Source organism: Nicotiana sylvestris, chromosome 5 (genome assembly GCF_000393655.2).
Source record: "Nicotiana sylvestris chromosome 5, ASM39365v2, whole genome shotgun sequence".
Lineage (NCBI taxonomy): Eukaryota > Viridiplantae > Streptophyta > Magnoliopsida > Solanales > Solanaceae > Nicotiana > Nicotiana sylvestris.
In genome coordinates, this window is record NC_091061.1 from 145,894,493 (window position 1) to 145,922,245 (window position 27,753).

General features: G+C 36.5%; 1 long non-coding RNA gene across 1 annotated transcript; it reads left to right on the top strand.

Annotated features, from left to right (window-relative positions):
* The first annotated feature begins 5,339 nt into the window (after window positions 1-5,339).
* Window positions 5,340-26,888, top strand: LOC104240833 (uncharacterized). The gene is made up of 3 exons (XR_714553.2): window positions 5,340-5,552; window positions 26,234-26,345; window positions 26,459-26,888. It is a non-coding gene; the product is annotated as an uncharacterized lncRNA (long non-coding RNA).
* The last annotated feature ends 865 nt before the right edge of the window (window positions 26,889-27,753 follow it).

Consider the following 27,753-nt stretch of genomic DNA (forward strand, 5'->3'; position numbering starts at 1 on the left):
TCAGGAAAAAGAATGCCTATAGAAGAACCTATAAGACTACAGGAAGGAGGAAGTAAGGGTAAAATACTAAATATAGCAGCTCATGATCCACAAATGTGGAACTCAGTAATAGACCTATGGAAAGGAATAGTAGTAGCAGACTTTATAAAAACTTATAATGACACAGACGCGGAAACAATGTATAAATATATGGAGACCTTCTTAGGAGAATCAACAAAGGGCTTATGGGAAGCGTATAAATCAGAATTTCCACAAGATTTTTAAATGTTAATAGCAATGGGACCAAATCCTTATAATTTTACAAATAAAATACATAGCTTGATCACAGGCGAAGATCCAAATAGTGGATTAGTAGTATTACAAAAGAACGCTTTAATAAAATTAGAACAATTAAGTATAAGCAGTTGGTTTCATATAAAAAAGTTTTTAAATAATTATTTTTATTACTGTACTATTAGTGGAAATGCTTTTGATCAAGATCTAGGTAAAAAGTTATTTAATAAACTACCAGGAGTCTTAGGAAGAGAAATAGAAGAACGATGGTATAAAAGAGAAGGCGTAATACGAAATCCACATGCAAAATGGTCTATAGGGCACAAAGTACAACATATAATGGAAATACTACAAGAAAAATGTACCAATTTACAGATACAAAAACAACTAAAACAGAACAATATGAGTTTCTGTAGATCAACTGTGTATACAACACACAGTTATGACAAAAATGAATATAGAAAGAAGAAATATAGAAAATATAAACCTCAATACAACAAGGGATACAACAGAAAAAATTATTATCTTAGAAAATCATCAACTAGAAAACCCTACCTAGATAGGGATAGACATGTTAGAAAGTATAGAACAGATAGGAACTATAAAAACAAACTAGAATGCTTTACTTGTGGTAGTGTAGAACATTTAGCAAATACGTGCCCAAAAAGAATTAATAATAAAACAAGAAATTCACAGTTAATAGAAGATTTTCAAGAAACCGTAATAAATGTAGACATATATATGTCAGATAACGAAAGTATATACTCTATAGTAAGCGTAGATATAGAAGAAAAACTCAAATAGATACCTCAAAATCAGAAGAGGAAGAATTAATAAATGAAATAGGATTAGAAAAATTAGATTTAGAAGAAAATACCTTTGTAAACATATTAGAGGAATGTACCCATAATTTTGAAAGAAATAAAGGATTAGATAGTAATCAGTGTTTCATATGCAAATGGTACCCTAGTAGAAAAAAAAAACTAAATGTAAATTGTGCTATCTAGAAGGATGTATTTCATGTATAGAAAAAGATTTTGAAACAAAAATAAATAAAAAAGAAAAATACCAAGAAATAATTGATCTTACCATGAGTTTGAGAATAATGACATTAGAAGCTAGAATAAATGAACTAGAAAAAAGAATACAGAAAATGAAAAAGGAAAAAGAGAAATTAGAAGATATAAAAGAAAACATAACAACAGTAGAAGAAGAACTAATGAGTATAGAAAATTATGATACACTAATATGTAATGAAGATAAAAAAAATTAAGTACAATAAAGATTTTAGCAAGAATCAAAATAGAAGATTATGAAATAGAAATGTTAGCTCTAGTAGATTCCGGGTGCACAAGATGAATAATAAATAAAAAGATAGTTCCCCCAAATCTAATCAAAACCTTAGAAAAGTCAGTTGCAGCTATGCAAATGGATGGAACCCATAATATATACAGACATTATATAGATAAATCACAGATTAGCTTTATAAATACATATTTAGATTTCTATAAACCCAGCCACAAGGTAGACAAAATCTGGGTAAGAGACTTAAACATAAATGTAAACTTTGTACTATGATTAAGTTTTATATTACATAATAATGGTAGCTGTCTACTCAGTAGAGATGGAGAAATATTCTTTAAAAATATTACACAAACACCAGTACAAATGATAGAAACTGCAACCAGGATAAGAACACGACTGAACGCAAGCCAGAAAAACCTGCAAGAAAATCAAAAAGAATGTTGTAAAGAGTATAAAGATAAAAATACATGCTATAAGATTAAATAAGAATCTAAAATCTTAATACTAGAAGAAAATGAAGATAGAGATATATTAGAAAAAGACTATACTTTAATAGATATTGAAACATAATTATACAATTTTAAAACAGGACTACAAAAAATAGGAATAATAAAGAACGAAAAGGATCTAGATAATATAATAAAAATATTAGATAAAATAGAAATAATAGAAGAAAAACCTTTAAAACATTGGGAAAACAATAAAGTTATGTGTAAACTAGATATAATTAATCCAGAATATATAATTAAAACAGCCTCAATAGAAGCTACAAATCAAGATCTAGAAGACTTCAAAATTCAGATTAAAGAACTTATAAATTTAGGAGTGATAAGAAGATCCACTTCTAAACACATGTCAGTAGCCTTTATGGTTAGAAATCATAGTGAGATAGTAAGAGGAAAAGCGAGAATGATAATAAACTACAAAAGACTTAATGATAACACTAGAACAGATGGATATAAGTTACCTGATAAAATAGAACTAATAAATAGAATACAAGGAAAAAAGATATTCAGCAAGTTTGACTGTAAATCAGGGTATTGGCAAGTAAAGATGCATGAAGAAAGCATTGAATGGACTGCATTTACTTGTCCAGAAGGACACTTCGAATGGCTAGTAATGTCGTTCGGACTAAAAACAGCTCCACTAATTTTTCAACGAAAAATGGATAGTATATTTGGAAATTATAAGAGATTTGTTTTAGTATATATAGATGATATATTAGTATTTAGTAAAGATATTAAAGAACATTTGGGACATTTACAGACAGTATTTAGATTATTTGTAGATAATGGAATAACAATTAGTAAAAATAAGATGGAACTATGTAAGAATTATATAAATTTTCTAGGAGTAATTTTAGAGGATGGAAAAATTAAATTACAACCCCATATAGCTAAAAAGGCCCTAGAAATGCCAGATAAATTAGATAGTACCAAAGAGAAACAAAAGTTTTTGGGTATAGTAAATTATGCGAGAAATTTTATAAAAGACTTAGGAAAAATAGCAGGACCATTATATGCTAAGACATGATCTACATGATAAAAACATTTTAACACAGAAGACATTAAATTAGTACAAAAAATTAAAGAAAAAATAAAAAATATTCCTGATTTAAATATGCCACTAGAAACAGACTACTTGATAATAGAAACAGACAGAAGTTTTGAAGGATGGGGAGCAGTTCTAAAAGCAAAACCAAATAAATATAGTTATAAGAGCACAGAAAAAATATGTGCTTATCAAAGTGGTAAATATAAAGAAAAAGGAAATATGAGTAGTATAGCTGCAGAGATATTAGTTGTAATTTACAGATTAAATAGTTTTAAATTATATATATTAAATAAACAAGAAGTAACAATTAGAACTGATTGCGAAGCCATAGTTAAATTTCACCAGAAGATAAATGCAAAGAATAGTAGTAGAAGAAGATAGTTAAATTTTATTGATACTATATCAATATATAATCTGGTTTTTGAACATATTAAAGGAAAATATAATAATTTAGCAGACAGTTAAGTAGACTTAAAATTACTGTCAATTAATAAACAAGTATTTTACTTGTACAACATGAGACCAATAGTTTCCAAGACTGAAGACAAAGGGAAGGGCATTCAGGCCTCACCCTCAGACAGATACTTGCAGACAGTATTAGGTAATCTTCATTTTAAGCCATATCCTTTGGGAGAACAGACCAATATGGAAAGAATAAATTTTGAAAAATATAATTTAATATTTTTTCCACCATCAAATATGTCAATTAGAGTCCTAACAGAATGTGTCATAGACAGACCTCAACGGTATTTAATTGATAACTTATGGATAACATATAATAAGAAAGCCACTAAATATTTTATAGCGTCTCTTAATGCCTTAGGACAATATTTTACAGATAAAAATCAAGACAAAAGATTTAAGTATTATGTGGTTATACATGGTAAGACAAATGGTATTTTTCAGACATGGTTAGAAGTACTAGATTCCATTAAGGATATAGAGAAACCACTTTTCAAAGGTTTTAATGATTTTACTGAAGCATTAGATTATAAAAGAGGAATACTAGGACCAAACTACTATATTTCTCCAGCACTCAGACAAAACCCAGAAAAAACCCCTCAATACAACATCCGAAAAGACAATGACAAGATAATATTCTGTGATTATTGTTCATCAATGACAGAAGCCTTTAAACAAATAAACCAGAAAAATGAAACCCTGGCACAAGAGAAGACAAAACTTATGGAGCAGGTAAAAGTATTGGAACACAGGATACAAGCGTTGAGATTTGAATTATCCCAGACTCAAGTTATTTCTCAACAAGATAAAGAGATGAACAGTCCAAAACAGAGTTCTCCATCTCAAACAAAAATGGATGAGAAGGGTGTGCATTCCCCAATGAATGCAGCAAGATCCACTGTATCGGATAATGATACAGCTAGTCCGGTTCAAACGGTAACCGGTAAAGACACATCAAATCCGTTTATGGCTGTCACTTTGCCAAAAAGTGAAGATGAAGGTTCATCGAGAAGAAGACTACCCAGAACATTAACACAGGGAGAAGCGTTAAAAAGGAAGAGTATAATTTCAAAAAAGAAAAAAATGAAAAAATAGAAAATATAATCAAACAGACATTAGAAAACTTTTTTCAAGAAAAGGAAGAACAAGACAAACACATGGTTAAGAATCCAAGTCCAAGTCCAAGTCCAAGTCCAAATCCAAAAAGGACCCAAAGTTCAGGGGAAGATGATAACTATGAAAACAACCTAAATTATCAAGATGCTCAAGATCCATATGAAGATGAGTCAGAAATGAGTTTCGATTCAATAGCTATACATAATTTAGACACCTAAAAACAAAGTCCCAGTTAAACAGCAATTAAAGAGCACCAGGCTGGTATACAGAACAATAATGTTAGCATACCAATGAGAAAAACAAGAAGGTAAAGAAGATGTGACAGGAAGAAATGCTAGCTGTGCTAAAAGACAAAAGTGACAAGTGACATAAAGTAGAGAAGATGTGACAAGAGGTAATGGTAGTTGTGCTAAAAGACAAGTTAAAATTTTGAGTGGAAGAAAAAATTACAAACACGGAAGGAATCTCCGACCAAGCCATGTGAAGATGAGGCCCAATGAAGTACCCTGCAAGGCTGGACAAGATAGATTTCAGAAGAGTTTGGAATCCAGTTTTCAAATCCGTTCCAAAATTTAGCTATAAAAAGGAGAAGAAAGTAGCAGAAAATCAAGATCGAAGAAGGAGAAAAACACTCTGAAGAAAACACATCCAACCAACCTTTTCATCATCAACCCCCTTCCAAAACACTTTGTAAAATATTTCCATATGAATACTTTAGTAGTTCCTCCTCTAAGCTTGTAAAATAAATAAGGCCTTATGCTTATGTGTGATCGTTTTTAATTCCCAGAGCTCAGTAGACTTTTTCGGGTTTCCCAAAAGGGAAATCTCTCTCCTATAAGCATGTAAGTTACTCATCTTTATCTAAATTATGTTCTTGCTAGATATTACCCCTGTTTATTTTAAAAATTTTGTTATTTTGTATAGTTTTATGTTCCATGTTCATATGATCGATTATTAGATATCACTCTTAGTATATGGTTAGCTTCCCAATTTCTTAACAATTATGATGGATTAACCTATAAATTCCTAGGAGAAACTGGTTAAGTAAAACCCGAAAACAATTAAGAAGGGTATAAGTGTTTAACCATGGCGGAGTGAGGTTAAAGAAATAAGAGTTAAGAAAAGTGTTAAAATCTTTAAAAGATTGGGAAGAAGAGATGAACAGAGTTGATTAAAAACAAAGAGTAGTAAAGGGGTAATCTCAGTTCATAATTTAGATAATATGGTAACTATACAAGTCTATAGAATAAAAGAGAGAGAGAGTACCGAGTAGGATTTTCACAACATAAGAGTTTAATCGGAAAAAATAATTTTATTGTTAATGTTCAGCAATCGTAATAACTATACAAATCCAGAAAGCTTTGCTAGGAGCCTTACTCAAAGTTTAGAAGAATTTATAATAGACATAGAAACCAGATTTTATTCGATAGTAGATTTGGCCGTATATTTTATATATCTACAATACAATAGTAATATCTGTTTAGATATATATAGAAAATAACTACATCTGATATTTTTAATATTATCATACCATCAGTCATATCATCTATACCATCTAAGAAGACGATTTTAACTACGATTTTAATATATATATATACACACACAAGTGAGGCCACATGTAAATTGTTTAGTATTTTTCTCTAAGAACAAATTGGAGAAAAAATTGTAGAAAAAGAGTAGAATTGGATCCCATGTAATTTTTTGAAGGATTATATATATATTTCAATAGTTACCTTTTAGAAAGTGACATCTTTTGAAATACAATAAAAAGGAATTGAAAAATGAACATTCAATTTGAAACACAGAAAGTGCATGTTATACAAAAATTGTGGGTGCAAAGTGAGATTCTCAGGTTGAAGTCTCGGCATAAATGTGTCAAATCTGTAGGATATATAACAATATTTCGGCATTTCGCAAAGGAATAAGAGAAAGTATCAAGAAGAAGAAGAAAAAAAAAAGGTCGTAACCTTTTTTAATTTAGAAGCAATACTTGTATTAGGCAAAAAGAGACACCCAATTTTTTCAGTTTATATTAGGTCGTAATATTGGCACATATTGTATGATGTCACGACCCTAAAACCGATCCGATCGTGATGGCGCCTGTTGTGGAACTAGGCCAACCGACACAATTCCCGAATTAGCCATTATTCAATAAAAGTCATTTTTATACCATTTATTAATAAATAATCTCATGATGTAAGTCTAACTGAACAGTGCGGAAATAATATACAAGTCCGACATCGGGGTATCACTAGTCACGAGCATCTACGAAAAACTGAATACGACGAGAAGTCTGAAAATATACTAAATATAGTCTAATGAAAACAAGAGGGAGAGAAGTTGTCTGCGAACGTCGGGCAGCTACCTTGCTAAACTCTGATGAATTTGCCTCCGAGCGATCAACACCCGCTACCGGGTTTAGAAATACCTGAATCTACACACAAGATGCAGGGAGTAATGTGAGTACTCCAACTCAGTAAGTAATAAAAGTAAATAAAGTCTGAGCAGTAAGAAATCACGTAAACCACATCATGACACCACAGAGGATACAGCATGTTTCCAAAACAGGATACAAATCAAATCATGTTCAACTCTCATTTTGGGAAAAATCCTTTGAAAATGCCTTTCTAACAGTTTTCAGTATAAGTTCAGTGAAATTTATAGTGAAAGTGATGAAAATCATAATCGGCCTTTCGGCCAAAACATAATTCGTATACGGCCCCTCGGGCAAACAGAAATTCATAACCATTTCGAAACTTAAAAATCTTAGTGGAAGTAACAAAGCCAAATCAGTGACTAAATTCCGAATACCTTGTAAAAACTTCAGTTCAAAGGAAAGTTGTTTAAAAATATTTGTTTAACATTTTCAATAGAGGCTCGATCTAAAGATGAGTAAAAGCAGTAATTAAATCAACATGTTTAATAGAAACTCACTTTAAGGATGAGTGAAACCAGTAAGTTCATAAACAGGCCCCTCAAGCAAAGCATCACTCGTATACATTGTATATATATAGCCACTCGGGGAAGCCTCTCAGTCACTCATGACTCAACTCTTATCAATCAGCGCTCACACTCAGCACTCACGCTCAATAGGTACCATATAATAACCGTTGCGGCGTGCAGCCCGATCCATATATCGCCACGGCGTGTAGTCCGATCCACATATCGATGCGGTGTGCAACCCGATCCATATATATAGTCGACTGCGCTCACTGGGGGTGTGCAGACTCCGGAGGGGCTCCTACAGCCCAAGCGCTATATCGCTGCGGCATGCAGCTTGATCCAACATATCGCTGCGGCGTGCAGCCCGATCCATATATCGTTGTGGCGCGCAGCCCGATCCATACACACACATACACACACACACACACACACACACATACATATATATATATATATATATTGTTGTGGCGTGCAACTCGATCTATAAATATATAATCCTCACAACCAGGCCCTCGGCCTCTCTCAATCATCAACCTCACAATCAGACCCTCGCCTATCAATAAAACAAGGCGTTCAACTCAAATATCATTTTTAGTGCCAAGGTTTAGTAAATAAGGCAGAGTTAGAAAATTTCAAAGAAGCGGCATGACTGAGTACAACTATTAAGTCAAAACAGTGAGGAAATACGCAATTAAACAGTCATACGGGACGGACTAAGTCACAATCCCCAACAGTGTACGACCACGCACTCGTCATCTAGCGTGTACGTCACCTCAAAATAGCACAACGATGTGAAATCCAGGGTTTTAAAACCTCAGGATAACATTTAGAATCATTACTTACCTCTATACGGTCCAAATTCTAGTCCGCGGTGCCTTTGCCTCTCGAATCAGTCTCCAATTGCTCCGAATCTAACCAAAATTAGTTTCACATCATTAATACGCACTAAAGGAACAAAGCCCAAGCGAAAATAATCGAATTAACTCAAAAATCCCGAAATTGACCAAACACGGCCCCCGGGCCCACATCTCAGAATCTGATAAAATCACCTCAATAGAATCCTCATCCTCCTACGAGTCTATACATATTAAGAACATCAAAATCGGACCGCAAATGGCCCCTCAAATCCCCAATTCAACTCTTCAATTTTTCTTCAAATTTTCATCCCAATTTCCCAAATTAAATGATAAAATTAAGACAAAATCATGGTATTAAACCAAATTTGGGTGAAGAACACTTACCCCAATCCATTCTATGAAAATCCCCTCCAAAATCGTCGTCTCCCGAGCTCCATAGCTCCAAAAATGCAAAAATGGCTGAAATCCTCGAAACAGAGTACTTTATAAAGCTGCCCAGGCCTCCTCTTTCGCGAACACGGGACGACCATCGCGTCCGCGATGAAGAAAAATATCGGCTCCCAAAATGCTCTACGCGTTCGCGACACAAGCCACGCGAACGCAATACCTACTGGGGACATAACTACGCAAACACGTCATCCAAAGCGCGAACGCGAAGAACACAGCATCACTACATCGCAAATGCGACACACAAAGCGCTAACATGAAGACAGAATTCACCGCCTCAGAGAATACCCTTCGCAAATGCGAGTTCCTGACAGTGAACGTGAAGAACAAATCGTCTGCAATAAAAACCAGCAAAAATCTGTCAAGTCAAAAGTCCAAAATTGATCCGTTTACTACCTGAAACTCACCCGAGGCCCTCGGGACTCAACCAAACATGCCATCATATCCCATATTATCATTCAAACTTGTTCCAACCTTCGGAACTCTCAAAACATCAAAACATCAAATCATCATCGGATGCAAGCCTAAAAATTTCAAAAACTTCCAAATTCCGCTTTCAATCAAAAAGTCTAACAAACCTCGTCCGAATGACCTGAAATTTTGCACACACGTCACAAATGATACAAAGGATCTACTCCAACTTTCGGAATTCCATTCCGACCCTTATGTCAAAATATCACCTATCAACCGAAAAACGCTAAAATTCCAAATCACCTAACAGAGCTAACCAAATTATAAAAATTCCAATCCGAAATCATATACTAACAAGTCAAAACTTGGTCATCCTTTCAAATTTTAAGTTTTAAACTGAGAATTGTTCCTCAAAATTCATTCCGGTTACCCTGAAAACCAAAATCGACGATTTACATAAGTCATAATACATAACACAGGGCCAGTCATGCCCGGGAACTGGCGATCGAAGTGCAAAAGCTCAAAACGACTGGTCGGGTCGTTACATCCTCCCCCACTTAAACATACGTTCATCCTCGAATGTTCCCAAAATTGTTCCGAAAACCATCAAATCGCTGTATAACCTTACCATGCACGCACCCGGAGGTGATCCCACGTCACCCTATCTCATATAGGTCCAATAACACAATGTAACTGATATTTGTCAATCCAACCTAGCCCATAAACCTTAGAACCACATTTCCACTTCTGAAATCATTCACAAGATCAGAATCTCACATCTATACTTTGAATAAGCCCGAACAAGCTGTGACAAGCCATACCTGCCAACCTCAGATGCAATTACATGATATACCACATAGCTCAAACTCTCGTAGCGATAACTTCTGATCACAGCCGTTGCTCAGAACATCCGAATTTCGATAATAAGCCCCTTATAAAATAAAGCCTCATTCCAACACTTCTGTATACTGCCAGTGATAAAAGAAATATGCAGATTCGTAATCATTTCTCAGATCAACCATTCATGAAGCTCCCTCTCCTTTGGCAAGAACCATAGCAAATTTTTGAGCCGAACATCGATATTATCATTCCCACATGCTGAAATTGAATCCGTTTGTATTCATTCTAGATCCCCAACGATCTCATCTAATCCAACACAACTACACTGGTGACATGACACATCAATACCATCTAAAACCACAACTTGTGCAATCCGCGCACCAATAAGTAACAACCCGAACATACTCAAAACATGAGAATGACTCAAATAAGAGAGTTGTACCACAAGCTCGACAATACCACCAAAACACAATGCTGAGAGCTCGTCACACATCAAAGAATCAGAGCACACAAATGTAACCCGAAGGATCATATCTCCACATAACCTCGCTACAATGCGCAATCCTATTCAAACACTGATCCACATGAATCGCCTCAAGTCACTATGCTCAAAATCAACAATCACGTGCAATTTGGCACCTAGTAGGGGTGGGCATAATACCGACCGAACCGAAAAAATGGCCGAATCATGAATTTTGGTTTTTTGGTTTTTCAGTCGGTGCACGGTTTTAAAATTATTAATTTTTGATTTTTCGGTGCGGTTTACGGTTTTTGTATTTTGGTTAAACCGAAAAACCAAAATTCACGTTCAAAACTTAGAAGTTATAACCCTATCTTATGATATTAGGCTTAAGCCCAAATGCCAATAGTCCAAGTCCACCCACCCAATTTACCCCCACAGTCACGTACGTTACTTCCCAAGTGGAATTGTTTTCCATTTACCCCCTGTTGGTCGTTGGACGTGAAGTTCTCGATCTGAAGTGGAATTGTTTTGCATTTAGGCAGTAAGAAATTAGAATGAATTCTTTTCTTAAGCAGTACTCCAATTAGTTTGTTGATAAGCTGACCTTGACAGATTCTATTGTCGTCTTCTTCTAGCAAAACATTCTGGCCTTAAATGATTGGATACTAAAACTATTGTAGGATTTACATCAAACTTTTCCACGTTGTTATTCCCTCCTCCTTTGTTAGATACGAATTTTAAAATTTCCTTGAACTGTTTAAAACCGAGTAAATAAACCGTAAATAACTGAACCGAAATTTAAAAAAATCGTACCGAACCGTAAATACTTTGGTTTGATTTGGTTATTAATATTACAAAACTGAAAACCGATAAACCGAACTGTACTTTCATAATAACCGACCGATGCCCACCCCTAGCGCCTAGCACCCAAAAGTGAATCACCATAACCATGGAGAAGCAAATGACGCAATGCCATATCTGTCCGAAAGAACATACCTAATGCGCAACAAATCATGCAACGCCCAATTACCCGTCTCACTCAAATTCCGCTATAAAGCTCAAATTGAATCGCACCATATGCGCATATAACCAACAAATCACAACTCCTCGTAACACAGAAGAGTAACTCATAGATCGTTCTAGAACACAGATAAGCTCAACAACAATCAAATGACACATCTCTCAACAATAACAGTTTGGAGTCAACAATTCCGACCCGGTGCAGAACACACATCCCTGTTGGGCCTACCAATGAACCACACATCAATTCTGGTCACCCACAACAGATAAATAACCCCCCAAAGGTTCACAATGACTGAATCATAGCACATACTATCATCTGACTATATTACCCACATCCTTCACAGTCCACAACCGCAAAAAACCTGTTCATGAGAACTCCAAGTCTCTAAATCCATAAAGCACACGAATCACCATATATGATCCCAACTCCTTGATACCAACTCCACCGCCCGAATATCTAACACATCCTTGCTACTCGATCACCCCACAAGGGGTACTTCTAAAAATTCTTCTGTGCCACCAAGCAAACCTTAAATATCAATAGTCGATCAGACAAGATAGTGTCACAATATCAATAAAGCATCCATAACCCAAACACATCACCTTTTCTAAAATATATACCCTCATCAAGCCACACCAATCAGTGATCTCATTTATCTAGTCATCTGAAACTATCCATGCTATCTAAGAATTTGTGACCTTCCTTTTAAGACCGAACCGAGACCTTACACATGCAAATCTCAGCCCCACACAACATACCGCATATACCATACCATCCTATGATAAATATGAGAGTTCATAATCTATTATGAACTACATGCTACCATGTACTCAACTAGCCAAGACTTTCCATTTGATCCCATCTAGGAGAAAATCACTATACATCTCATGCTCCTCGCACCAGTAGAAAATTTACCTCTTTAACCGTGGTAGAAACCATCAAGAACTCTCCGAATTCTAGCTGCACAATACCAAACCGTCAAAACTAAATCCCTCTAACTCAACCTAGCTACGCAGGCCATCAAAACCTAAGAGCATTGCCACGAAACACATGTAAAAACCTAATGCATCCTAAGCACCCAAGAACCGATCATATCTGTTACTCTGCCGATCCAACCCACTACCAAGCTGTCCAAATTCTCCGAGTTCCTTCCGAATTACCTTCAAATTGATATGTTTCCTTGCTAGTACACCACTGTCCTTAACTAAAACTTGCCCACGAACTTTAACTTAACATCACTTCGCCCTAAGGCTCATAAACCCTCGCATTCCTCTAAAGCACCTCCAAAAGTACCACAGCTGAGATACCCACTCTGAGAAGACCTTCTGCGAATCTAAAGTCATTACCTTCACCTTCCTGATACTGATGTGTAGAATCCATAATAATACAGAAATACCACGAGTCTTGACATCCTCCAATGCAAACCTCCGATCTAGCTAAATATACAACTCGAAAATCTCCAATTATTACATGTAACATCTTGAACCCATCAGAGTCATTCTCGAGAGTCATCTACTCTACTCAAACCTCACTTAGACTGATCAAACGGACCGGACGACTTGTGCTCCAATAACACTCCCATACCGCAAAAAGTATCCTCACCTTAATGCAACCAAGCAACTTCCTGACCCATGCACCGTACATCCTTTACCAATAACAACTTAAGTCATTCCAAAGATTCTTATACGCCCATAAAGCACACCATGACCCCTATCCAAAATTTCCTTTATTTGGGTCATCCTCGATCTCAACCTCCGTAAGCCATAACCGATTTCAGCAGTGTGCCCCAAACGGAACCAACACATCTCATAATCGTGCAATCAACTGATCAGCAGTAGACTCCCCCACTTGGCTCGAAGCCATTGATCAAAACACATAAAATAACTCATAATGCATATACTCTATTACTACCATAATACCATAGTGAGATTAAACTCAATCCTTCATAATCTCGTGCAACACAGACCATCTAGTACATCAAATCTTCTGCAAATCTCGCATTCACTCTCGTAACAGTCAAGCCCACTCTCTTAAGCAACCCAAATTCAAATTGTAACACATATCTTCAACTGGTAACAAAGATCTTCCAATAAACGACATAAGGATCACGCAAACTTCAGAACATTCCGCAGGAGATAACCCACCTGCTTCACCTCAGACTAGCATCTCTTCATACCCTTCCACCGGCATAAACACTACGTAGTCACTTAATATTTCTGAGTCTGAACTCATATAACTACGTGAAATTTACTTCACTTCCCAACTAAGTGACATGAAAAGGTCCTTCAACCCACCTACAACTTGGGCTATACATCAAATCACAATGAAAATCAAGCAACAGATAGTTATTACTACCCCCAAACAGACCCTTCGTGTCTCGTTCAAATCATATGCACACATCTCATAGTCACACCATACTCATCACATAGCTATCCAGTCATCACTTCCACTAATAGGGACACTATCGGACATACAACTCCAAAAGCCCATGCTCACACAATCAACGCCTCGGTGATCAAGCTATAGGCAAAATCCAGCCTCAAGTCCTTTAGACTGGCCCAATATCAATACACAGAGATCACATCTCGCCCCTCGATCAGGAAATCACAAGCCACCGATGCATAGGTGATACTGAGCGCTCCTGCACGCATACGAACGTGTGGAACGAATTTCAAGGGTTCTATCAAGGGCGTACGACAAGAATTCAAGAATGGGAAGTTTTTACTAAAGGTTCTACAGCCTCCCGAGGATAAGTACAAACATCTCTGTACCGATCAGCGAGACTCTACTAAACCTGCTCATGACCCGTGAGACCTATGTAACCTAGGCTCTGATACCAACTTGTCACGACTCTAAAATCGACCCAGTCGTGATGGCACCTATCGTGGAACTAGGTCAGCCGACACAACTCCCGAATTAGCCATTATTCAATAAAAGTCATTTTTATACCATTTATTAATAAATAAATCTCTTGATGTAAGTTCAACTGAATAGTGCAGAAATAATATACAAGCCCGATATCGGGGAGTCACTAGGCATAAGCATCTACGAAAAACTGAATATAACGAGAAATTTGAAAATATACTAAATATAGTCTAATGAAAACAAGAGGGAGAGAAGTTGTGCTGCGAACGCCGTGCAACTACCTTGCTAAACATAGATGACTTTGCCTCCGAGCGATCAACACCCGCTACCGGATTTAGAAAAACCTGAATCTACACAGAAGATGCAGAGAGTAATGTGAGTACTCTAACTCAGTAAGTAACAAAAGTAAATAAATTCTGAGCAATAAGAAATCATGTAAACCATATCATGGCACCACAGAGGATACCACATGTTTCCAAAACAGCATACAAATCAAATCATCTCGTTCAACTCCCATTTCGGCAAAAATCCTTTGAAAATTCCTTTCTAACGGTTTTCAGTATAAGTTCAGTGAAATTTATAGTGAAAGTGATGAAAATCATAATCGACTTTTCAGCCAAAACATAATTCGTATACGGCCCCTCGGGCAAACAGAAATTCATAACCATTTCGAAACTTAAAAATCTTAGTGGAAGTAACAAAGCCAAATCAATGACTAAATTCTGAATACCTTGTAAAAACTTTAGTTCAAAGGAAAGTTGTTTAAATATATTTGATTAACATTTTCAATAGAGGCTCAATCTAAAGATGAGTGAAAGCAGTAATTAAATCAACATGTTCAATAGAAACTCACTTTAAGGAGGAGTGAAACCAGTAAGTTCATAAACAGGCCCCTCAGGCAAAGCATCACTTGTATACATGTATATATATATCCCCTCGGGTAAGCCTCTCAATCACTCTTGACTCAACTCTTAAATATCAGCGCTCACGCTCAGCACTCACGCTCAATAGGTACCATATAATAACCACTGCGGCGTGCAACCCAATCCATATATCGCTGCGGCGTGCAGCCCAATCCATATATCGCTGCGGCGTGCAGCCCGATCCAACATATCGTTGCGACGTGCAGCCTGATCCATATATCGCTGTGGCGTGCAGCCCGATCCACACACACACACACACATATATATATATATATATATATATAGCTGCAGCGTGCAACCTGATCCATAAATACATAATCCTCACAACCAGGCCCTCGGCCTTTCTCAGTCATCAACCTCACAATCAGAGCCTCGACCTATCAAAAATAGGGCGTTCAGCTCAAATATCATTTATAGTGCCAAGATTTAGTAAATAAGGCTGAGTTAGAAAATTTTAAAGATGCAACATGACTGAGTACAATTATTAAGTCAAAACAGTGAGGAAAAGTAGTAAAAATCCCATAAGGGTCCAAAACAGTTGGCATGAGACCCAAATATAGCATTTAGCCCAAAACATGATGATAACAAACAATTTTCATTCAAATACGCAGTTAAACAACCATACGGGATGGACTAAGTTACAATCTCTATCAGTGTATGACCCCGCGCTCGTCATCTAGCGTGTGTGTCACCTCAAAATAGCACAACGATGTGAAATTCGGGGTTTCAAACCCTCACGACAGTATTTACAATCATTACTTACCTCTATCCGGTCCAAACTTTAGCCCGTGGTGCTTTTGCCTCTCGAATCAGTCTCCAATGACTTCGAATCTAACCAAAATCAGTTCCACATCATTAATACGCGCTAAAGGAACAAAGCCCAAGCGAAAATAATCGAATTAACTCAAAAATCCCAAAATTGGCCAAACTGGGCCCCGAGTCCACGTCTCGGAATCCGATATAAATCACATCAATAGAATTCTCATCCTCCCACGAGTCTATACATACCAAGAACATCAAAATCGGACCCAAATGGCCCCTCAAATCCCCAATTCAACTCTCCAATTTTTCTTCAAATTTTCATCCCAATTTCCTAAATTAAATGATAAAATTAAGACAAAATCATGGTATTGAACCAAATTTGGGTGAAGAACACTTACCCCAATCCATTCTCTGAAAATCTCCGCCAAAATCGTCTTCTCCCGAGCTCCATAGCTCCAAAAATGCAAAAATGGCCGAAATCCTCGAAATAGAGTACTTTATAAAGCTGTCCAGGCCTCCTCTTTCGCGAACGTGGGACGACCATCGCGTCCACGATGAAGAAAAAATATAAGCTCCCAAAATGCTCTACGCATTCACGACACAAGCCACGCAAACGCGATACCTACTGGGGACATAACTACGACGATATCCAAAGCGCGAACGCGAAGAACACAGCATCACCACATCGCGAACGCGACACCCAAAGCGCGAACGCGAAGACAGAATTCATCGCCTTAGAGAACACCGTTCGTGAACGCGAGTCCCTGACCGCGAACGCGAAGAACAATCCGTCTGTAACAAAAACCAGCAAAAATCTGCCAAGTCCAAAGTCCAAAATTGATCCGTTTACCACCCGAAACTCACCCGAGGCCCTCCGGACCTCAACCAAACATGCCAACATATCCCATATCGTCATTCAAACTTGTTCCAACCTTTGGAACGCTCAAAACAGCATCAAAACATCAAACCATCATCGGATCCAAGCCTAAAAATTCCAAAAACTTCCAAATTTCGCTTTCGATCAAAAAGTCTAACAAACCTCGTCCGAATGACCTGAAATTTTGCACACACGTCACAAATGACACAAAGGATCTACTCCAACTTCCGGAATTCCATTCCGACCCTTATGTCAAAATCTCACCTATCAACCGGAAAATGCCAAAATTCCAATTTCGCCAATTCAAGCCTAAACCTTCCACGGACCTCTAAAATACATTCTGATCACGCTCCTAAGTCCCAAATCACCTAACGGAGCTAACCAAATCATAAAAATTCCAATCCGAGATCATATACTAACAAGTCAAAACTTGGTCATCCTTTCAAATTTTAAATTTCAAACTGAGAACTGTTCCTCAAAATTCATTCTGTTTACCTTGAAAACCAAAACCGATGATTTACATAAGTCATAATACATCACACGGGGCCAGTCATGCCCGAGAACTGGCGAGCGAAGTGCAAAAGCTCAAAACGACCGATCGGGTCGTTACATATGGTTAATTTGCAATGATAAATTTTGCATGATTTTTATTACTGACAAAATTATTAATTTGCAAAATATATGTTCGAATATCTTCATAACTTTGGTAAGCTATAAATTAAGGTCTCACCAATATCTCAATTTTCATTAAATCGTAACAATTCAAGATATTTGTTCAAGTTAGAGTGTTCGATGAAATTGGTGAACTACACGAGCTAATTAAATATTTGGGATAAATTACTCGTAGTACTTGGTAACGCAATGCAAGGGAAGGAAAGGAGCCTAATTATATGTCGCACTAAAAAGTATTTGGAAAAGACGCCATATGTTCTTGACTCAATAATTAGTATCGTGTTAACCTATATGAAATGAGAAATTTTTCGTTTTAAGGTCAGTGGGTGACCTTAATAACATGTATCCTCTAACAAGGTATGCTTTTCAAGTTCAATTATCAATTCATTCTTTATTCCAATTTTCGGAGTCCAATACTTGGTAAAGGTAAATACCTGTTTATATGACCCCAAGTTGTCTAATCACAGAATACTTTTTCTTTAATTTACTGTTGCAATAAGAGGAATAAATGCTCACAAGGAGCATGCAGAGAATTAGTCATTTTGATCTTACACTGATTACTACTTGCCATATAAGTTGTCACAAAACAAAAAGGAAAAAAAAGTTGGTCTTCATGTTCGAGCATTTTTTGCTAGGAACAAGCTTTTTAGTAAACCAGTAAACTAAACTACTACATAGAAAGAACTGAACGTAGGGTTGGAGTTCCTGTTAAGTCTAAGTAGTACTGCGAGCACAAGAACAGAGAATTATATAGTAGAGTGTGCTTACCCATTGATGGTTATACAACACCAATTTGAATTAGTTAAACTAATTGACTCATGATACCCGATAAATTAACTAAAAAGAAGAGAGAGAAAAAAGAAGACAAATTGTCCACTTTGGTGTGCTTAGTGATATATTGACGATCTTCACTTGAGTTAACAGAGGCGGATCCAGGACTTGGAAGTTTCGGGTGCCAAGCTAATCAATTTGATCAACTCGAGCGTCGGTTCGGATTATTCATCTTTTTTATTTATATAGACAAATCGATCAAACGAAAAAAATATATAATAACTATAACTAATTGACGCAATCATAAAACTTTCAACAATAATATTAATATTATAAATATACATCATCTAGTTACAATTGTCCTAGACGAGTTTTCATATTTTGAAAATGATCGATAATGACATCATTACTTACATTTATGAATACATCACACTCTATGTAACAAACTAAACTATCATTTAAATATTGGTTAACCATGCTATTCCGTTCTTCATTCTTTATCTACTTCATGGATGAGAATGCTCTCTCCACAGTTGCGATAGCAACAGATAAAATCAGAGTCAACTTCACAAGTAAATAAACATTACGAATAAATCTCCACAAGATTTGCCTCAACCAATGCTTTTGCCAAATCACTAATTCCTTGTAAGTTGGAGAACTTCGGATTACCAGCTCGCATATGAACTATAAAAGTATCAAGTTGATAACTCAAGTCTCGAATCTGTACTTCATCAAACTCATTTGGGGTAACATTTTGCTAAAGTCATTATTCTACCTTTATCAAAATTAGCAAAGAATTGGCTGGATTCAAGCTAGCTATCCCGAGAAGCAAATCGCCACTCACTACATCAAAAGGTCATTAAGCTCTTGAAGTTGCACATCAATTACAACATAAAAGATATCAACACGCAAGTAGTGTGAATAACAAACACCGGAAGACTTGCGCTTCGACTTTCCAGGAAAATAAGATTCATCCATCTTGGGAAACAAAATGTCATGCATAACACAAAATGAGGAAACATCATCTAGTAAAGATTCTCATCCACTTTCTCTCATATCTTGCAATCTTTTCTTTGTGATGTTAAGAAACTCCACAACATTAACAATATCTTGATCCCTCTTTTGTAGGATCTTGTTCAACTCAGTTGACATTGCCAAAACTTTCAACATCAAGTGAAGCATAAAAATAAATTTGAATGTTGTTATCTCGCTCAAAAGATATTTTTCTTGATTTCTCTCATTTGAGGTAGAACCTTCATATTTAATCACTTCAAGCACACAAATAATAGATGAGAAAATAACAATAAAGTTATCTAATATTTTGAAATGTGATCCCCAACGAGTGTCACCTGGTCTTTGAAGCCCGCGTTCTTGATTTAGTTCTTGCCCAGTATGAATTTCACCGGACTCAAGTAATTGCTCCAACTTTTCAACTTGAAGATATCGAAGCAAATCTCAGCGCTTAAAAGATCCTCCAATAACATTCAACACGTTATTAACATGACAAAAGAAGTCTTCAACATCCAAATGCTTTTTAGCAATAGCAACAAATGTTAATTACAATTGATGTGCAAGCAATGAATGTAATATGCCGATGAACTATCTTTCATAATCAAAGTCTTGAGACCACTTATCTCCCCCCCCCCTCATGTTACTTTCTCCATCATAATCTAGTCCACATATTTGTGATGCACTTAGTGAGTGCTCCGAAAGCAAAGAGTAAATTGCTTCCTTCAATGAGCATGCCGATGTATCACTAATATGGACAAGACCAACAAATTGCTCTACCACTTCACCATTCTTATCAACATAACGCAAAACAAGAGCCATTTGTTCTTTGTGTGAGAAATCTTTGGAATCATCAATTAATATAACAAAGTAATCTCCATTCAAGTCTCCAATTATAGCCTTTATTGTTTCTTTTGACAAACATTGATAATATCCTTTTCGATCATAGGGCAAGTCAAAGTATTATTTTGTGGAGCATTTTCTAATATGACTTTTTCCACATCCGGATGCTTGTCCTCATGCCATCGTAAGAATCCTAGAAAGAGGTCTTGATTAGTTGAAGTTTCACTTTCATCGTGATCCCTAAAAGGCAATCCATACAATAATAGAAGTCTTGCCATATCAATTCATGCTTCTAAATGCATATGATACTCACTTTCAACTTATCGTAGTGCTTATCCAAAATAACTTGAATTGATTGATGATGATCAGATAAGTCTAGCATCTTCTTGAAACATTTATCATGGATACTATTACATCACCAACATGTAAATGAAATCTTTCAAGACCCTTATTCCAATCCCTAAAACCATTCTTTGTATAAAATTCGCCCGGACTTCCATGAATAAATTCATATTTGAACAAATAACAACATAAGCAATATACCGCATCTTTCTTCACACTATACTCCAACCATTTAGAACATTGGCCCTTGAACCAACTTGGAACAAATTGATGCATCTTCCTCCTATTTGAGTTTTGGAAAATTGATGCTTGAAAGGTTGGAAAGGATCTTATTGAATGTAATTTTTCCTTACTTCATCTCGTATTCGAGGGTGATAGTCCGCGATAGGTATTTTTTCTCTTGGATCGCCTTTAAGTGACCCTAAATCGAGTTCACTTATAAGATGGAAAATATTGGCATTCACTTGGCTCAAGGATTGACAACTAGAACTTGGCTGAGAATGATCCAACCTCGTGATAAATTTATCCATCTCAATTCAATTCCTATAAAATAAAAGCTCATTCTAGTGAGAAAGCTTTTTATGTAGCTCAATATGGAATATAGAATAATTTCTACTACTTCAAACCATCAATAAGCTTAGCCAATGAAAATTATTCAACTTTCCCTAATACTTTTTATTGTTAAAATGGAGTTAATTTTAAAATTTTCTTGGTCAAACATATTGGGGATGTTCTTTCTCTTTTAGCCACGAAATTAATTTCTACAATGAAACTATTTAAGTGGCATAGGATTTTCAACAAAACCAAAGAAATACATAACAAATATATCAAAAGTGACAATAAAGTTTTGCAAGTACAATAAAATCCAACTAAATACAAAAAAAGCAGAGCAAAAACATATATTTAATGGAGAAAAAAATAGCTACAGCCGCAGCCACATAGAGTTAAGAAATACACAAGAGGAAGTGAGAAAGCTTTACAATGGTGGCTGTAAAGAAGTGACCAGTGAACAAGCGTGCTTTGACGCAACAAAAGAGAAAAACTGAAGAGGTGAGCGTGAGAACAGGAAGTCAACGGACTGGACGAGCAAAGTGGAGGTTGGGGACTTAGAAATTGGGATGCTTTTGTTGGAGACGGGGTTGGGGAATTGGGATTCCTTTTGCTGGAGACTGTCACGACCCTAAAATTGACCCGGTCCTGATGGCGCCTATCGTGGAACTAGGCCGGCCGACACAAACCCAAATCCAACCAGAAAATCATAAGAAGTCATTTAAAGCCATTAATTAACTAAAATCCCATAATATAAGTTTAAACAAGCAGTGCAAAAATATAACACAAGCCCGACATCGGGGTGTCACCAGTCATGAGCAACTACAAACTCGTCTAGGAACAAGAAAGGACAACATAGTCCGAAAATAAAATACTAAGACAATCTGAATAAGATAGGAAGGAGAAGCACAGGACTGCGAACGCCAAGCAGCTACCTAGTCAACTCTGGAGACCTGCTGGAAGACTGTCAGCACTCACTATCACGTCCCGAAACTCCTGGATCTGCACACAAGATGAAGGGAGTAATGTGAGTATGCCAACTCAGTAAATAATAAAAGTAAAAGCAGCTGAGCAGTAAGAAAACAGGTAATTTCACATCATAGCACTACAACAAAACAATATATGTGCAGATAAAACTCGTAAAAACAACTCAGTTCAGTAAAACCTTTTTAAAACATCTTTCAATGGTTTCAAACGAGTGATGAAAACAGTGAGTAAAAGGATAGAAACGTAAACAGCCCCTCGGGCAAAACATGTACCATAACCGCCCCTCGGGCAAAATATCAACAGATCCAGCCCCTCGGGCTACCTCATAATCACTCGTAATCAGCTCCTCGGGTAATAACATGAAACAACAATAGCCCATCGGGCAATATCATATCTCTCACACTAGGTATCCACGCTCACTGAGGGTGTTCAGACTCCGGAGGGGCTCCTACAGCCCAAGCGCTATCACAAGCCATTTCGTGGCATAATAAATCAGGCCCTCGGCCTCTCATATCACAAATCAGTACAACTTGCTGCGACGCGCAGCCCGATCCCATGATATCCTCACCACACAAGCCCTCGGCCACACTCAGTCAGAAATCTCTCAAGCCACTTAGGCAACAATAAAACATGATGCTCAGCCCAAAATATTATTTAAAATGTCAAAATGGAGTAAATACGGCCGAGTTATAAAAACAGTAGAATACAACATGACTGAGTACATATATTAAGTCAAAATAGTGAGGAATAGTAGTGAAAAGCCCCTAAGGGTCCAAAACAGTTGGCACGATACCTAAATATGGCATTCAGCCCAAAACATAGTAATATTTTCCAAAATACAATGATATCGAACAGTTTTCAATCAAATACGCGACTTAACACTCGTATGGGATGGACCAAGTCACAATCCCCAACGGTGCATGACCCCACGCTCGTCATCTAACGTGTGCGTCACCTCAAAGTAGCACAACGATGTGAAATCTAGGGTTTCATACCCTCTGAACAACATTTACAATCATTACTTACCTCAATCTGATCCAAACTCTAGCCCGCAATGCCTTTGCCTCTCAACTCGGCCTCCGAATGCTCCAAATCTAACCAAAATCAGTATCATACCATTAATACGCGCTAAAGGAACAAAGCCCAAGAAAAAATAATCAAATTAACTCAAAAATTCGAAATTGGCAAAACCCGACCATGGGCCCACGTCTCAAAATTCGATAAAAATTACATCAATAGAATCCTTATCCTCCAACGAGTCCATACATACCAAGAACATCAAAATCGGACCTAAAATGGCCCTCAAATCCCCAATTTAAACTCTCCAATTTCAAGCCCTAATCCCCCAATTTTAGGCTTTAAATCCCACTAATTTCATGTCTAAATAGTTAGAAATCACCATAGAATCGAGTATTGAGTTCAAAAATCTTACCTCCAAGTGTTTCCCTTCGAATCCCTCTTCAATCTCTCTCAAAAAGCTTCAAAACCGTTCAACAATGGAGGAAATGGGCTAAAAATCGCGAAGGCAACTATTTAAACATTCTGCCCAAGGATCATTTCCTTCTTCGCGAACGCGGTAGCTCCCTCGCATTCGCGAAGCACAAAATTCCACTGACCAATAATTCCTCTTTCGCAAACGCGAGTCCTTCCACGCGAATGTGAAGCTTCAGCTGCCCAAGCCTTCGCGCACGCGACCCTACATATGCGAATGCGATGAACAACTACCAGGGCCCCAGCTGCTCCAACTTCCCTATGCGAACGCGGGACTTATATCGTGTTTGCAGTGCACACTCTGCCTCACCCTTCGCAAACGCGGAACCAACATTGCAAACATAAAGAGTAATTCACCTGCCTTACTCCCCATCCTTTCGTGAACGCGAAGGACAATTCTCTGCAACAAAAACTTGAAGAAATCTGCAACTCTCCAAACCAAGAATTTGATCCGTTAACCATCCGAAACTCACTCGAGGCCCTCGGGACCTCAACCAAACATGCCAACACATCCCATAACATCATTCAAACTTATTCAAGCCTTCGATCACTCAAAACAACACAAAAACACCGAATCAACCTCGGATTCAAGCCTAAAAACTTAGAAACTTTCAAATTCCGCAATCGTTCAAAAAGTCTATCAGACCTCGTCCGAATGACCTGAAATTTTGCACACATATCACAAATGACACAACGGACCTACTCCAATTTTTGAAATTCTATTCCGACCCTGATATCAAAATTTTCACTACCAACCAGAAAACACCAAAATTTCAATTTCGCCAATTCAAGCCTAAATCTACCCCGGACCACCAAAATACATTATGATCATGCTCCTAAGTCCAAAATCACCTAATGAAGCTATCCAAACCATCGGAATTCACATCCAAGACCTTTTTCACATAAGTCGACATCTGATTGGCTTTTCCAACTTAAATTTACTCAAAAGAGACTAAGCATCTCATTTCTCTACAAAACTACTCTGAACCCGAACCAACCACCCCAATACCATATAATACAGCTGAACAAGACATAAAGAAGCAGAAATGGGAGAAATAGAGCGGTAGCTCATGAAACGACCGGCCGGGTCGTTATAAAGACTAATTTTGGGAAAGGGGAAAGTGGGAAGGCTTTTAGCTTTCTAGGAATATTATTTTAATTGTAAAGCTTTTTATTATTATTTTATCTTATTAGTTAAAAGTCAAACACTTAAAATAGAAAGTATGTTATGTCATCGTACTAATTGTAACTGAATGAAGCCAAAAATTTAATTGCTTACAGCTGGATTCGAACTCACAACCAGCAGAAGCATAAGATGGACCTTTGCCACTGGTACCTTATCCACTTTTGTTTTGTGGGTGGCACTTTAAATATATATATAGAGAGAGAAAGAGAGAGAGTTTTCGACGAAGCGTGCGGCTGGCGTACCACCTCGAACCATGTACATAGATCCGCCCCTGCTTGAGTATATATATAAACTCTTGATAAATAACAGATATAATCTTTTGTGTTTGGGGGTGAGTTCAAAATGATCGCTTAAATGTATTTTTAAGCAGTTTTGATCTTTTAACTTTGCTAAAGTGAGCAAAAAGTTATCTCTGTCAAATATTTAACAAACTCTAGTTGTTAAATGTAGCAGGACCGTGAAATATAAGGATTTAACATGAATTGATATTTGGAGGTGCAACTTTTGCAGTTTATGCTATGTTTGATCTATTTTTGTAGTGTGGTGCAGTTTTTTGAGGTGCAACTTTTGTTGCTTTTATCTATTTTTGGTGTCTGATGTAGTTTTAGTATTGCAGTTTTTTGGGCTTTAACTACACCCTTTGCTAGAGTTTCTAGTTAAACTTTTTCGGGGCATTTGCATCTATACCCGCTTTTAGGGTCACGTTTTAACTTATACCTGCTTTACAAAAAAATTACAAACGTACCCACTTTTCACGTAACTTCAAGCATATGGGCCTGAAGTAGCAAAGACAATCACGCAAACTTAAGTATTAATGCTGAACCTGAAGTGCTGAAGTTTTTGTTTGTAATTGATGAACTTAAGCATTCTAGTAGCTGAAGTTTTATTCTCTATTTGCTGAAGTTTTTGTTTGTAATTGCTGAACTTAAGCATTTTAGTAGCTGAAGTTTTGTTCTTTATTTGCTGAAGTTTTTGTTTGTAATTGCTGAACTTAAGCATTCTAGTAGCTGAAGTTTTGTTCTCTATTTGCTGAACTTCAGCATGTTTAGCTGAAGTTTTGTTCTATATTTGCTGAACTTCAGCATGTTTTAGCTGAAGCTTTGTTATGTTTGTGATAAACTTTAGGGCTGAAGTTTATTTTATATTTGTAGTCACGGATCAGGTGAAATCTTGCTTGGCAATAAGTTATCACTGCCTCATATTATGGTCCTTTCTACTCTTCTGAAAACACACTAGATGAGAATTTTTTACATCAATTTCAGGACTTTATTGAGGTGACACGGGCACCAAGTATTACATTTATAGTTGCAAAGTTTGATGGAATACTTGGGCTTGGTTCAAGGAAATTGATATTGGAAACACTACACCTGCCTGGTAATAAGGCCTGCAATTCATTTGTTCAGTTCAGTTTTTAACCAATTCTATCTTGTTTTCCTTTCTTTTCAATTTTTGGAATCTTGTCTGTTTGATTCATGATATATGTGCAGGTACAATATGGTGAAGCAAGATCTCGTAAAGGAGCATGTGTTCTCTTTCTGGCTTATTCGCGATATAAATGCAAAAGAGGGAGGAGAACTTGTTTTTCGTGGCGTTGATCCAAAACACTTTAAGGATAAATATACTTATGGCAATCATTCCTATGAACTGAAGTTTCATAGCAATACCAACAGCAGCAAAAGAAAGAAAAAGAAGGAGGAGGAGGAGAAAGGGGACTGAAGTTGTTTAAAAAATAGGTACAAATTAAAACTTTTCAAAAAAATGGGTATATGTTAAATGGGGGCGGCCAAATAGGGCACCCCGTGCAATTTTTACAACTTTTTCTCATAATTCTCGTTAAATATAACAATCAGAGTTTGTTAACTATTTGGCAGATACTAGAAGTGCTCTTTTTCGCAAATTTAGAAAACCAAAATTGCTCAGGAGCATATTTAGTGAACCACTTTGAAGCTGCCCCAAGCACAAAGGGCCATTTTTATTAATTCTCACGCTTATGCTATTGATTATCAAAGCAAATCACATTCCTAGCACTATTTTCATAGCATTGGGAATTTGTGCTTGCCCTCTTTCTCCTCGATTTATATTAAAGACGTCTTGGTTTAATTCTTTTCAGAACATATTATTATTATTATTATTATTATTATTATTATTATTATTATTATTATTATTATTATTATTATTATTTTTATTATTATATATTATTATTATTATTATTATTATTATTATTATTATTATTATTGTTGTTGTTATTGTTATTGTTTACCCTTAAAATGAGTAACAATTGAATTTATACGCATTTTAAAGGATATGTGATATAATTTAACACGAATGATCTAAGAACAGTAAATAATTGAATTAAAGAAAAACAATACGATCAAACAAAATGCCAAGGATGATTAAGTCTAGCTTTATAATGGATGTTGGAAATTGGTTAGGATCCAGCCCTCGAAACGGGCTCGGTTGCAACTCAATAAACAAACAGCTGAAGAACACTTTAAACAATAGCTAGAGAACTAAAAATTAACTTTATTGCTTTGGTATGCGTGCAAACAGTGGTCTTCAAAATAAAAAAGTTCTTCCCTTTATATAATAAGGGAGTTTCAATTCTAGTACGAGTCTAAGTAAGGTAAAAAATCTTTTTCTTCCAGTAAACATTGATACGCAGTTGATATAGGGCGAGATTTGTGCCGTAATATTCGGTTAAAGGCGGATATTTCGGCCCCTCCTTTGTCCTATTTAATCATTTTCCCTTAGTCTTGGTTCTTCACTTTACTCGAGCTCAATG